We start from the raw sequence: 14,067 nt of genomic DNA, 5'->3' as shown, positions 1-14,067 counted from the left end.
CTGTGTTCCTGTCAGTCTGTGTTCCTGTCAGTATATGTTCCAGTCAGTCAATGTTTCTGTCAGTCTGTGTTCCCTGACAGTCGTTGTTCCTGTCAGTATATGTTCCTGTCAGTCTTTGATCTTGTCAGTCTATGTTCCTGTCAGTTTGTGTTCCTGTCAGTATGTGTTCCTGTTAGTCTGTTTTCCTGTCAGTCTATGTTCCTGTCAATCCATGTTCCTGTCAGTCTGTGTTCCTGTCAGTCTGTCTTCCTGTCAGTCTGTGTTTCTATCAGTCTGTGTTCCTGTCATTCTGCGTTTCTGTCAGTCTGTATTATTGTCTGTCAGTCTTCTTGTCAGTCTGTGTTCCTGTCGGACTGTGTTTCTGTCAGTCTGTATTCCTGTCAGTCTGTGTTTCTTTCAGTCTGTGTTTCTGTCAGTCTATGTTCCTGTCAGTCTGTTTTGCTGTCAGTCTCTGTTTTCTGTCAGTCTGTGTTCCTGTCAGTCACTGTTACCATCTGACTATGCTCCTGTCAGGCTATGTTTTGGTCAGTCTATGTTCCTGTCAGTCTGTATTTCTGTCAGTGTTTCTGTCAGTCTGTGTTCCTGACAGGTTGTGTCCTTGTCAATGAGTGTTCCTGTCAGTCTGTGTCCTGACAGTCTGTGTTCCTGTCAATGAGTGTTACGGTCAGTCTAGGTTACTGTCAGTCAGTGTTCCTGTCAGTCTGTGTATCTGTCAGTCTGTGTTCCTGTCTGTCTGTGTTTCAGTCACACTGTACTCCTGTCACTCAGTGTTCATGTCAGTCTATGTTCCTGTCAGTCTGTGTTTCTGTCAACCTTAATTCCTGTCAGTCCGCCTTCCTGTCAGGCTGTTTTTCTGTCAGTCTGTGTCCAGTCAGTCTGCATTTCAGTCAGCCTCAGTTCCTGTCAGTCAGTGTTTCTGTCAGTCTGTATTCCTTTCAGTCTACGCTTCTGTAAGTCTGTGTTTCTGTCAGCCTCGGTTCTTGTTAGTCTGTGTTCCTGTCAGTCTGTGTTTCAGGCAGTGTTTCAGTGAGTCTGTGTTTTTCTGCGACTCTGTTTCAGTCAGTCTGTGTATCGGTCAGTCTGTCTTCCTGTCAGTCTGTGTTCCTGTCATTCTGTGTTCCTGTCAGTCTGCGTTCCTGTCAGTATATGTTCCTGTCAGTCTATGTTTCTGTCTGTCAGTGTTCCCTGTTAGTCTTAGTTCCTGTCAGTATATGTTCCTGTCAGTCAGCGTTCCTGTCAGTCTATGTTCCTGTCAGTTTGTGTTCCTGGCATTCTGTTTTCCTGTCAGTCTATGTTCCTGTCAGTCTGTGTTCCTGTCAGTCTGTGTTCCTGTCAGTCTGCGTTCCTGTCAGTATATGTTCCTGTCAGTCTATGTTTCTGTCTGTCTGTGTTCCCTGTCATTCTGTGTTCCTGTCAGTATATGTTCCTGTCAGTCTTTGTTCCTGTCAGTCTCTGTTCCTGTCAGTATGTGTTCCTGTCAGTCTGTTTTCCTGTCAGTCTATGTTCATGTCAATCTGTGTTCCTGTCAGTCTGTGTTCCTGTCAGTCTGCTTTCCTGTCAGTCTGCGTTTCTAGCTGTCTGTGTTACTGTCATTCTGCGTTTCCGTCAGTCTGTATTCTTGTCAGTCAGTGTCCTTGTCAGTCTGTGTTCCTGATCGATCTGTGTTTCTGTCAGTCTGTATTCCAGTCAGTATGTCATCCTGTCAGTCTGTGTTCCTGACAGTCTGTGTTTCTGTCAGTCTTTCTTCCTGTCAGTCTATGTTCCTGTCAGTCTGTGTTCCTGTCAGTCTGTTTTCCTGGCAGTCTATGTTCCTGTCAGTCTCTGTTCCTGTCAGTCTGTGTTCCTGTCAGTCAGCGTTCCTGTCAGTCTATGTTCCTCTCAGTCTATGTTTCTGTCTCGCTGTGTTTCTGTCAGTCAGTGATCCTGGCATTCTGCGTTTCTGTTAGTCTATGTTCCTGTCAGTCTTTGTTCCTGTCAGTCTGCGTTCCTGTCAGTTTTTCTTCCTGTCAGTCTATGTTCCTGTCATTCTGTGTTCCTGTCAGTCTGTTTTCCTGTAAATCTATGTTCCTGTCAGTCTGCGTTCCTGTCAATCTATGTTCCTGTCATTCTTTATTGCTGTCAGTCTGTCTTCCTGTCAGTCAGTGTTCTTGTCAGTCTGTGTTCCTGTCAGTCTTTCTTCCTGTCAGTCTATGTTCCTGTCTGTCTGTGTTCCTGTCAGTCTCTTTTCCTGTCAGTCTATGTTCCTGTCAGTCTGTCTTCCTGTCAGTCTGTCTTCCTGTCAGTCTGCGTTCCTCTCAGTATATGTTACTGTCAGTCTATGTTTCTGTCTGGCTGTGTTCCCTGTCAGTCTGTGTTCCTGTCAGTATATCTCCCTGTCAGTCTTTGTTCCTGTCAGTCTATGTTCCTGTCAGTATGTGTTCCTGTCAGTCTGTGTTCTTGTCAGTATATGTTCCTGTCAGTCTTTGTTCCTGTCAGTCTGTGTTCCTGTCAGCATGTGTTCCTGTCAGTCTGTTTTCCTGTCAGTCTACGTTCCTGTCAATCGATGTTCCTGTCAGTCTGTGTTCCTGTCAGTCTGTCTTCCTGTCAGTCTGTATTTCTATCAGTCTGTGTTTCTGCCAGTCTGTGTTCCTGTCAGTCTGTTTTGCTGTCAGTCTCTGTTTTCTGTCAATCTGTGTTCCTGTCAGTCAATGTTACCATCAGTCTATGTTCCTGTCAGAATATGTTTTGGTCAGTCTATGTTCCTGTCAGTCTGTATTCCTGTCGGACTCTGTTTCTGTCAGTTTGTGCTCCTAACAGGCTGTGTCCTTGTCAATGAGTGTTCCTGTCAGTCTGTGTCCTGACAGTCTGTGTTCCTGTCAATGAGTGTTATGGTCAGTCTATGTTCCTGTCAGTCAGTGTACCTGTCAGTCTGTGTTCCTGTCAGTCTGTGTTCCTGTCAGTCAGCGTTCCTGTCAATATATGTTCCTGTCAGTCTATGTTTCTGTCTGGCTGTGTTCCCTGTCTGTCTGTGTTCCTGTCAGGATATGTTCCTGTCAGTCTTTGTTCCTGTCAGTCTATGTTCCTGTCAGTATGTGTTCCTGTCAGTCAGTTTTCCTGTCAGTCTATGTTCCTGTCACTCTATGTTCCTGTCATTCTGTGTTCCTGTCAGTCTGTGTTTCTATCAGTCTGTGTTTCTGTCAGGCTGTGTTCCTGTCAGTCTGTTTTGCTGTCAGTCTCTGTTTTCTGTCAATCTGTGTTCCTTTCAGTCACTGTTACCATCAGTCTATGTTCCTGTCAGACCATGTTTTGGTCAGTCTATGTTCCTGTCAGTCTGTGTTTCTGTCAGCGTTTCTGTCAGTCTGTATTACTGTCGGACTCTGTTTCTGTCAGTCTGTGTTCCTGACAGGCTGTGTCCTTGTCAATGAGTGTTTCTGTCAGTCTGTGTCCTGGCAGTCTGTGTTCCTGTCAATGCGTGTTACATTCAGTCTATGTTTCTGTCAGTCAGTGTCCCTGTCAGTCTGTGTTCCTGTCAGTCTGTGTTCCTTTCAGTCTGTGTTTCAGTCACACTGTACTCCTGTCACTCAGTGTTCCTGTCACTCAGTGTTCCTGTCAGTCTCTGTTCCTGTCAGTCTGTGTTTCTGTCAGCCTGAATTCCTGTCAGTCCACATTCCTGTCAGGCTGTGTTTCTGTCAGTCTGTATTCCTGTCAGTCTGTGCTTCTGTAAGTCTGTGTTTCTGTCAGCCTGTGTCCTGTCAGTCTGTGTTTCTGTCAGCCTCTGTTCTTGTCAGTCTATGTACCTCTCAGACTGTGCTCCTGTCAGTCTGTGTTCCTGTCAATGATTTTTCCTGTCAGTCTGTGTCCTGTCAGTCTGTGTTCATGTCAGTCTGTTTTGCTGTCAGTCTTTGTTTTCTGTCAGTCTGTGTTCCTGTCAATCTGTGTTTCTGTCAGTCTTTGATCATTTCAGTCTGCGTTCTTTTCAGTCTATGTTCCTGTCAGTCTGTGTTCCTGTCAGTCTGTGTTCCTGTCAGTCTGTGTTTCAGTCACACTGTACTCCTGTCTCTCAGATTTACTGTCAGTCTATGTTCCTGTCAGTCTGTGTTTCTGTCAGTCTATGTCTGTCAGTCTGTGTTTCTGTCAGCCTGAATTCCTGTCAGTCCACCTTCCTGTCAGGCTGTGTTTCTGTCAGCCTGTGTCCTCTCAGTCTGTGTTTCTGTCAGCCTCTGTTCTTGGCAGTCTTTGTTCCTGTCAGTCTGTGTTTCTGGCAGTGTTTCTGTCAGACTGTGTTCCTGTCCGACTCTGTTTCTGTAGGTCTGTGTTCCTGACAGTCTGTATTTCTATCAACCTCCGTTCCTGTCAGTCAGTGTTTCTGTCATTCTGTATCCCTGTCAGTCTGTATTCCTGTCAGTCTGTGCTTCTGTAAGTCTGTGTTTCTGTCAGCCTGTGTCCTGTCAGTCTGTGTTTCTGTCCGTCTGTGTTCCTATCAGTCTGTGTCTCTGTCAGTCTGTGTTTCTGTCTGTCCGCCTTCCTGTCAGTCTGTGTTTATGTCAGTCTGTGTCCTGTCAGTCTGCATTTGAGTCAGCCTCAGTTCCTGTCAGTCATGGTTTCTGTCAGTCTGTATTCCTGTCAGTCTGTGCTTCTGTAAGTCTGTGTTTCTGTCAGCCTGTGTCCTGTCAGTCTGTGTTCCTGTCAGCCTCTGTTCTTGTCAGTCTGTGTTCCTGTCAGTCTGTGTTTCTGGCTGTGTTTCTGTCAGTCTGTGTTCCTGTCCGACTCTGTTTCTGTCAGTCTGTGTTCCTGACAGTCTGTGTTCCTGTCAATGAGTGTTCCTGTCCGTCTGTGTCCTGACAGTCTGTGTTCCTGTCAATGAGTGTTCCTGTCCGTCTGTGTCCTGACAGTCTGTGTTCATGTCAGTCTGTTTTGCTGTCAGTCTTTGTTTTCTGTCAGTCTGTGTTCCTCTCAATCTGTGTTGCTTTCAGTCTGTGTTCCTGTCAAGCTGAATTTCTGTCAGTCTGTGTTCCTGTCAGTCTGTGTTTCTGTCAGTCAGTGTTCCTGTCATTCTGCGTTTCTGTTAGTCTGTGTTCCTGTCAGTGTTTGTTCCTGTCAGTCTGCGTTCCTGTCAGTCTATGTTCCTGTCAGTCTTTATTACTGTCAGTCTGTATTCCTGTCAGTCTGTGCTTCTGTCAGTCTGTGTTCCTGACAGTCTGTATTTCAGTCGCCCTCTGTTCCTGTCAGTCAGTGTTTCTGTCGTTCTGTATCCCTTTCAGTCTATATTCCTGTCAGTCTGTGCTTCTGTAAGTCTCTGTTTCTGTCAGTCAGTGTTCTTGTCAGTCTGTGTTCCTGTCGGTCTCTGTTTCTGTCAGTCTGTATTCCTGTCCGTCTGTGTTTCTGTCAGTCTGTGTTTCTGTCAGTCTGTGTTTCTGTCAGTCTGTATTCCTGTCAGTCTGTGCTTCTGTAAGTCTGTGTTTCTGTCAGCCGGTGTCCTCTCAGTCTGTGTTTTTGTCAGCCTCTGTTCTTGTCAGTCTGTGTTCCTGTCAGTCTGTCCTCCTGTCAGTCTGTATTTCTATCAGTCTGTGTTTCTGCCAGTCTGTGTTCCTGTCAGACTGTTTTGCTGTCAGTCTCTGTTATCTGTCAATCTGTGTTCCTGTCAGTCAATGTTACCATCAGTCTATGTTCCTGTCAGAATATGTTTTGGTCAGTCTATGTTCCTGTCAGTCTGTGCTTCTGTCAGTGTTTCTGTCAGTCTGTTTTCCTGTCGGACTCTGTTTCTGTCAGTTTGTGTTCCTAACAGGCTGTGTCCTTGTCAATGAGTGTTCCTGTCAGTCTGTGTCCTGACAGTCTGTGTTCCTGTCAATGAGTGTTACGGTCAGTCTATGTTCCTGTCAGTCAGTGTACCTGTCAGCCTCTGTTCTTGTCAGTCTGTGTTCCTGTCAGTCTGTGTTTCTGGCTGTGTTTCTGTCAGTCTGTGTTCCTGTCCGACTCTGTTTCTGTCAGTCTGTGTTCCTGACAGTCTGTGTTCCTGTCAATGAGTGTTCCTGTCCGTCTGTGTCCTGACAGTCTGTGTTCCTGTCAATGAGTGTTCCTGTCCGTCTGTGTCCTGACAGTCTGTGTTCATGTCAGTCTGTTTTGCTGTCAGTCTTTGTTTTCTGTCAGTCTGTGTTCCTCTCAATCTGTGTTGCTTTCAGTCTGTGTTCCTGTCAAGCTGAATTTCTGTCAGTCTGTGTTCCTGTCAGTCTGTGTTTCTGTCAGTCAGTGTTCCTGTCATTCTGCGTTTCTGTTAGTCTGTGTTCCTGTCAGTGTTTGTTCCTGTCAGTCTGCGTTCCTGTCAGTCTATGTTCCGGTCAGTCTTTATTACTGTCAGTCTGTATTCCTGTCAGTCTGTGCTTCTGTCAGTCTGTGTTCCTGACAGTCTGTATTTCAGTCGCCCTCTGTTCCTGTCAGTCAGTGTTTCTGTCGTTCTGTATCCCTTTCAGTCTATATTCCTGTCAGTCTGTGCTTCTGTAAGTCTCTGTTTCTGTCAGACAGTGTTCTTGTCAGTCTGTGTTCCTGTCGGTCTCTGTTTCTGTCAGTCTGTATTCCTGTCCGTCTGTGTTTCTTTCAGTCTGTGTTTCTGTCAGTCTGTGTTTCTGTCAGTCTGTATTCCTGTCAGTCTGTGCTTCTGTAAGTCTGTGTTTCTGTCAGCCGGTGTCCTCTCAGTCTGTGTTTTTGTCAGCCTCTGTTCTTGTCAGTCTGTGTTCCTGTCAGTCTGTGTTTCTGGCTGTATATCTCGCTGTCAGTCTTTGTTCCTGTCAGTCTATGTTCCTGTCAGTATGTGTTTCTGTCAGTCTGTGTTCCTGTCAGTATATGTTCCTGTCAGTCTGTCTTCCTGTCAGTCTATGTTCCTGTCAGCATGTGTTCCTGTCAGTCTGTTTTCCTGTCAGTCTACGTTCCTGTCAATCGATGTTCCTGTCAGTCTGTGTTCCTGTCAGTCTGTCCTCCTGTCAGTCTGTATTTCTATCAGTCTGTGTTTCTGCCAGTCTGTGTTCCTGTCAGACTGTTTTGCTGTCAGTCTCTGTTATCTGTCAATCTGTGTTCCTGTCAGTCAATGTTACCATCAGTCTATGTTCCTGTCAGAATATGTTTTGGTCAGTCTATGTTCCTGTCAGTCTGTGCTTCTGTCAGTGTTTCTGTCAGTCTGTTTTCCTGTCGGACTCTGTTTCTGTCAGTTTGTGTTCCTAACAGGCTGTGTCCTTGTCAATGAGTGTTCCTGTCAGTCTGTGTCCTGACAGTCTGTGTTCCTGTCAATGAGTGTTACGGTCAGTCTATGTTCCTGTCAGTCAGTGTACCTGTCAGCCTCTGTTCTTGTCAGTCTGTGTTCCTGTCAGTCTGTGTTTCTGGCTGTGTTTCTGTCAGTCTGTGTTCCTGTCCGACTCTGTTTCTGTCAGTCTGTGTTCCTGACAGTCTGTGTTCCTGTCAATGAGTGTTCCTGTCCGTCTGTGTCCTGACAGTCTGTGTTCCTGTCAATGAGTGTTCCTGTCCGTCTGTGTCCTGACAGTCTGTGTTCATGTCAGTCTGTTTTGCTGTCAGTCTTTGTTTTCTGTCAGTCTGTGTTCCTCTCAATCTGTGTTGCTTTCAGTCTGTGTTCCTGTCAAGCTGAATTTCTGTCAGTCTGTGTTCCTGTCAGTCTGTGTTTCTGTCAGTCAGTGTTCCTGTCATTCTGCGTTTCTGTTAGTCTGTGTTCCTGTCAGTGTTTGTTCCTGTCAGTCTGCGTTCCTGTCAGTCTATGTTCCGGTCAGTCTTTATTACTGTCAGTCTGTATTCCTGTCAGTCTGTGCTTCTGTCAGTCTGTGTTCCTGACAGTCTGTATTTCAGTCGCCCTCTGTTCCTGTCAGTCAGTGTTTCTGTCGTTCTGTATCCCTTTCAGTCTATATTCCTGTCAGTCTGTGCTTCTGTAAGTCTCTGTTTCTGTCAGACAGTGTTCTTGTCAGTCTGTGTTCCTGTCGGTCTCTGTTTCTGTCAGTCTGTATTCCTGTCCGTCTGTGTTTCTTTCAGTCTGTGTTTCTGTCAGTCTGTGTTTCTGTCAGTCTGTATTCCTGTCAGTCTGTGCTTCTGTAAGTCTGTGTTTCTGTCAGCCGGTGTCCTCTCAGTCTGTGTTTTTGTCAGCCTCTGTTCTTGTCAGTCTGTGTTCCTGTCAGTCTGTGTTTCTGGCTGTATATCTCGCTGTCAGTCTTTGTTCCTGTCAGTCTATGTTCCTGTCAGTATGTGTTTCTGTCAGTCTGTGTTCCTGTCAGTATATGTTCCTGTCAGTCTGTCTTCCTGTCAGTCTATGTTCCTGTCAGCATGTGTTCCTGTCAGTCTGTTTTCCTGTCAGTCTACGTTCCTGTCAATCGATGTTCCTGTCAGTCTGTGTTCCTGTCAGTCTGTCCTCCTGTCAGTCTGTATTTCTATCAGTCTGTGTTTCTGCCAGTCTGTGTTCCTGTCAGACTGTTTTGCTGTCAGTCTCTGTTATCTGTCAATCTGTGTTCCTGTCAGTCAATGTTACCATCAGTCTATGTTCCTGTCAGAATATGTTTTGGTCAGTCTATGTTCCTGTCAGTCTGTGCTTCTGTCAGTGTTTCTGTCAGTCTGTTTTCCTGTCGGACTCTGTTTCTGTCAGTTTGTGTTCCTAACAGGCTGTGTCCTTGTCAATGAGTGTTCCTGTCAGTCTGTGTCCTGACAGTCTGTGTTCCTGTCAATGAGTGTTACGGTCAGTCTATGTTCCTGTCAGTCAGTGTACCTGTCAGTCTGTGTTCCTGTCAGTCTGTGTTCCTGTCAGTCAGCGTTCCTGTCAATATATGTTTCTGTCAGTCTATGTTTCTGTCTGGCTGTGTTCCCTGTCTGTCTTTGTTCCTGTCAGTATATGTTCCTGTCAGTATGTGTTCCTGTCAGTCTGCTTTCCTGTCAGTCTATGTTCCTGTCACTCTATGTTCCTGTCATTCTGTGTTCCTGTCAGTCTGACTTTCTATCAGTCTGTGCTTCTGCCAGTCTGTGTTCCTGTCAGTCTGTTTTGCTGTCAGTCTCTGTTTTCTGTCAATCTGTGTTCCTTTCAGTCACTGTTACCATCAGTCTATGTTCCTGTCAGACCATGTTTTGGTCAGTCTATGTTCCTGTCAGTCTGTGTTTCTGTCAGCGTTTCAGTCAGTCTGTATTACTGTCGGACTCTGTTTCTGTCAGTCTGTGTTCCTGACAGGCTGTGTCCTTGTCAATGAGTGTTCCTGTCAGTCTGTGTCCTGGCATTCTGTGTTCCTGTCAATGCGTGTTACGTTCAGTCTATGTTCCTGTCAGTCAGTGTCCCTGTCAGTCCGTGTTCCTGTCAGTCTGTGTTCCTTTCAGTCTGTGTTTCAGTCACACTGTACTCCTGTCACTCAGTGTTCCTGTCAGTCTATGTCCTATCAGTCTGTGTTTCTGTCAGCCTGAAATCCTGTCAGTCCACATTCCAGTCAGGCTGTGTTTCTGTCAGTCTGTATTCCTGTCAGTCTGTGCTTCTGTAAGTCTGTGTTTCTGTCAGCCTGTGTCCTGTCAGTCTGTGTTTCTGTCAGCCTCTGTTCTTGTCAGTCTAAGTTCCTCTCAGACTGTGCTCCTGTCAGTCTGTGTTCCTGTCAATGATTTTTCCTGTCAGTCTGTGTCCTGTCAGTCTGTGTTCATGTCAGTCTGTTTTGCTGTCAGTCTTTGTTTTCTGTCAGTCTGTGTTCCTGTCAATCAGTGTTTCTGTCAGTCTTTGATCATTTCAGTCTGCGTTCTTTTCAGTCTATGTTCCTGTCAGTCTGTGTTCCTGTCAGTCTGTGTTCCTGACAGTCTGTGTTTCAGTCACACTGTACTCCTGTCTCTCAGTTATATTGTCAGTCTATGTTCCTGTCATTCTGTGTTTCTGTCGGTCTATGTCCTTTCAGTCTGTGTTTCTGTCAGCCTGAATTCCTGTCAGTCCACCTTCCTGTCAGGCTGTGTTTCTGTCAGTCTGTATTCCTGTCAGTCTGTGTTTCTGTAAGTCTGTGTTTCTGTCAGCCTGTGTCCTCTCAGTCTGTGTTTCTGTCAGCCTCTGTTCTTGTCAGTCTGTGCTCCTGTCAGTCTGTGTTTCTGGCAGTGTTTCTGTCAGTCTGTGTTCCTGTCCGACTCTGTTTCTGTCAGTCTGTGTTCCTGACAGTCTGTATTTAAGTCAGCCTCTGTTCCAGTCAGTCAGTGTTTCTGTCATTCTGTATCCCTGTCAGTCTGTATTCCTGTCAGTCTGTGCTTCTGTAAGTCTGTGTTTCTGTCAGCCTGTGTCCTGTCAGTCTGTGTTTCTGTCCGTCTGTGTTCCTATCAGTCTGTGTCTCTGTCAGTCTGTGTTTCTGTCAGTCCGCCTTCCTGTCAGTCTTTGTTTATGTCAGTCTGTGTCCTGTCATTCTGCATTTGAGTCAGCCTCAGTTCCTGTCAGTCATGGTTTCTGTCAGTCTGTATTCCTGTCAGTCTGTGCTTCTGTAAGTCTGTGTTTCTGTCAGCCTGTGTCCTGTCAGTCTGTGTTCCTGTCAGCCTCTGTTCTTGTCAGTCTGTGTTCCAGTCAGTCTGTGTTTCTGGCATTGTTTCTGTCAGTCTGTGTTCCTGTCCGAATCTGTTTCTGTCAGTCTGTGTTCCTGACAGTCTGTGTTCCTGTCAATGAGTGTTCCTGTCCGTCTGTGTCCTGACAGTCTGTGTTCCTGTCAATGAGTGTTCCTGTCCGTCTGTGTCCTGACAGTCTGTGTTCATGTCAGTATGTTTTGCTGTCAGTCTTTGTTTTCTGTCAGTCTGTGTTCCTCTCAATCTGTGTTCCTTTCAGTCTGTGTTCCTGTCAAGCTGAATTTCTGTCAGTCTGTGTTCCTGTCAGTCTGTTTTTCTGTCAGTCAGTGTTCCTGTCATTCTGCGTTTCTGTTAGTCTATGTTCCTGTCAGTGTTTGTTTCTGTCAGTCTGCGTTCCTGTCAGTCTATGTTCCTGTCAGTCTTTATTACTGTCAGTCTGTATTCCTGTCAGTCTGTGCTTCTGTCAGTCTGTGTTCCTGACAGTCTGTATTTCAGTCGCCCTCTGTTCCTGTCAGTCAGTGTTTCTGTCATTCTGTATCCCTTTCAGTCTATATTCCTGTCAGTCTGTGCTTCTGTAAGTCTCTGTTTCTGTCAGTCAGTGTTCTTGTCAGTCTGTATTCCTGTCTGTCTGTGTTTCTTTCAGTCTGTGTTTCTGTCAGTCTGTGTTTCTGTCAGTCTGTATTCCTGACAGACTGTGCTTCTGTAAGTCTGTGTTACTGTCAGCCGGTGTCCACTCAGTCTGTGTTTCTGTCAGTCTCTGTTCTTGTCAGTCTGTGTTCCTGTCGGTCTGTGTTTCTGGCAGTATATCTCGCTGTCAGTCTTTGTTCCTGTCAGTCTATGTTCCTGTCAGTATGTATTTCTGTCAGTCTGTGTTCCTGTCAGCATGTGTTCCTGTCAGTCTGTTTTCCTGTCAGTCTACGTTCCTGTCAATCGATGTTCCTGTCAGTCTGTGTTCCTGTCAGTCTGTCTTCCTGTCAGTCTGTATTTCTATCAGTCTGTGTTTCTGCCAGTCTGTGTTCCTGTCAGACTGTTTTGCTGTCAGTCTCTGTTATCTGTCAATCTGTGTTCCTGTCAGTCAATGTTACCATCAGTCTATGTTCCTGTCAGAATATGTTTTGGTCAGTCTATGTTCCTGTCAGCCCGTGTTTCTGTCAATGTTTCTGTCAGTCTGTATTCCTGTCGGACTCTATTTCTGTCAGTCTGTGTTCCTGACAGGCTGTGTCCTTGTCAATGAGTGTTCCTATCCGTCTGTGTCCTGACAGTCTGTCTTCCTGTCAATGAGTGTTACGGTCAGTCTATGTTCCTGTCAGTCAGTGTTCCTGTCAGTCTGTGTTTCAGTCAGTCTGTGTCTCTGTCAGGCTGTGTTCCTGTCAGTCCGCCTTCCTGTCAGTCTGTGTTTCTGTCAGTCTGTGTCCTGTCAGTCTGCATTTGAAACAGCCTCAGTTCCTGTCAGTCATGGTTTCTGTCAGTCTGTATTCCTGTCAGTCTGTGCTTCTGTAAGTCTGTGTTTCTGTCAGCCTGTGTCCTGTCAGTCTGTGTTCCTGTCAGCCTCTGTTCTTGTCAGTCTGTGTTCCTGTCAGTCTGTGTTTCTGGCAGTGTTTCTGTCAGTCTGTGTTCCTGTCCGACTCTGTTTCTGTCAGTCTGTGTTCCTGACAGTCTGTGTTCCTGTCAATGACTGTTCCTGTACGTCTGTGTCCTGTCAGTCTGTGTTCATGTCAGTCTGTTTTGCTGTCAGTCTTTGTTTTCTGTCAGTCTGTGCTCCTGTCAATCTGTGTTCCTTTCAATCTATGTTCCTGTCAAGCTGCATTTCTGTCAGTCTGTATTCCTGTCAGTCTGTGTTTATGTCAGTCAGTGTTCCTGTCATTCTGCATTTCTGTTAGTCTATGTTCCTGTCAGTCTTTGTTCCTGTCAGTCTTTGTTCCTGTCAGTCTGCGTTCCTGTCAGTCTATTTTCCTGTCATTCTGTATCCCTTTCAGTCTATATTCCTGTCAGTCTGTGCTTCTGTAAGTCTCTGTTTCTGACAGCCTGTGTCCTGTCAGTCTGTGTTTCTGTAAGTCTGTGTTCCTATTAGTCTGTGTTCCTGTCAGTCTGTGTTTTCTGTCAGTGTTTCTGTCAGTCTGTGCTCCTGTCCGACTCTGTTTCTGTCAGTCTGTGTTCCTGACAGTCTGTGTTCCTGTCAATGAGTGTTCCTGTCATTCTGCGTCCTGTCAGTCTGTGTTCATGTCAGTCTGTTTTGCTGTCAGTCTTTGTTTTCTGAAATTCTGTGTTCCTCTCAATCTGTGTTCCTTTCAGTCTGTGTTCCTGTCAAGCTGCATTTCTGTCAGTCTCTATTCCTGTCAGTCTGTGGTTCTGTCAGTCAGTGTTCCTGTCATTCTGCGTTTCTGTTAGACTATGTTCCTGTCAGTCTTTGTTCCTGTAAGTCTGCGTTCCTGTCAGTCTATGTCCTGTCAGTCTTTATTCCTGTCAGTCTGTATTCCTGTCAGTCAGTGCTCTTGTCAGTCTGCGTTCCTGTCAGTCTGTTTTCCTGTCAGTCTGTGTTCCTGTCAGACTGTGTTCCTGTCAGTCTGTCGTTCCTGTCAGTATATGTTCCTGTCAGTCTATGTTTCTGTCAGTCTGTGTTCCCTGTCAGTCTGTGTTCCTGTCAGTATATGTTCCTGTCAGTCTTTGTTCCTGTCAGTCTGTGTTCCTGTCAGTCTGTGTTCCATTCAGTCTGCGTTCCTGTCAATATGTGTTCCTGTCAGTCAATCTTTCTGTCAGTCTGTGTTCCCTGTATGTCTGTGTACCTGTCAGTATATGTTCCTGTCAGTCTTTGTTCCTGTCAGTCTATGTTCCTGTCAGTCTGTATTCCTGTCAGTCTGTGTTTCTTTCAGTCTGTGTTTCTGTCAGTCTATGTTCCTGTCAGGCTGTTTTACTGTCAGTCACTGTTACCATCAGTCTATGTTCCTGTCAGACTATGTTTTGGTCAGTCTATGTTCCTGTCAGCCCGTGTTTCTGTCAATGTTTCGGTCAGTCTGTATTCCTGTCGGACTCTGTTTCTGTCAGTCTGTGTTCCTGACAGGCTGTGTCCTTGTCAATGAGTGTTCCTATCAGTCTGTGTCCTGACAGTCTGTGTTCCTGTCAATGAGTGTTACGGTCAGTCTCTGTTCCTGTCAGTCAGTGTTCCTGTCAGTCTGTGTTTCAGTCAGTCTGTGTCTCTGTCAGGCTGTGTTCCTGTCAGTCCGCCTTCCTGTCAGTCTGTGTTTCTGTCAGTCTGTGTCCTGTCAGTCTGCATTTGAAACAGCCTCAGTTCCTGTCAGTCATGGTTTCTGTCAGTCTGTATTCCTGTCAGTCTGTACTTCTGTAAGTCTGTGTTTCTGTCAGCCTGTGTCCTGTCAGTCTTTGTTCCTGTCAGTCTCTGTTCTTGTCAGTCTGTGTTCCTGTCAGTCTGTGTTTCTGGCAGTGTTTCTGTCAGTCTGTGTTCCTGTCCGACTCTGTTTCTGTCAGTCTGTGTTCCTGACAGTCTGTGTTCCTGTCAATGAGTGTTCCTGTACGTCTGTGTCCTGTCAG

Source organism: Heterodontus francisci, chromosome 25, assembly GCF_036365525.1.
Source record: "Heterodontus francisci isolate sHetFra1 chromosome 25, sHetFra1.hap1, whole genome shotgun sequence".
Classification (NCBI taxonomy): Eukaryota; Metazoa; Chordata; class Chondrichthyes; order Heterodontiformes; family Heterodontidae; genus Heterodontus; species Heterodontus francisci.
Note: the sequence above shows the minus strand (reverse complement) of the source record.